The following is a 363-nucleotide window of genomic DNA, read 5'->3' as shown; positions in this document are numbered from 1 at the left end:
GGCCTTCCCGGAACGAGGGAAGGGGAGGGGGGGAGGCCGGCCTGCTCCTTTATTCTGCTTCACCCTTCTCCCTGCCTTGCCTTCCGCGCTTTTCTCCGTTTTCCTCCCCCTCCTCGCCGTGCTGCTCTATTTCCCTCCTCTCCTCGAGGATCGGTTTCAAAACAACGAGCAGAAAGAACAAAGCTGGGCCGGAAGAAAGTGTAACTCTCCTACCCGCGTCTGAATTTGTCCAGCGGGAGATCGAGGCGGGATTTGGTGCCCGCTTCGGGGATAAACGCCTATGCCCCTTAGCGATGCTCAGCAGCTGCCGGAGTTTCGAATGCGCGTCTGAAATACAGCGATTGTTACTAGAAGGGAGAGTAC

This window comes from Buceros rhinoceros, unplaced genomic scaffold (genome assembly GCF_000710305.1).
Source record: "Buceros rhinoceros silvestris isolate BGI_N320 unplaced genomic scaffold, ASM71030v1 scaffold14523, whole genome shotgun sequence".
NCBI lineage: Eukaryota > Metazoa > Chordata > Aves > Bucerotiformes > Bucerotidae > Buceros > Buceros rhinoceros.
The sequence above is the reverse complement of the archived record's forward strand: the minus strand, read 5'-3'. Positions refer to the sequence as shown.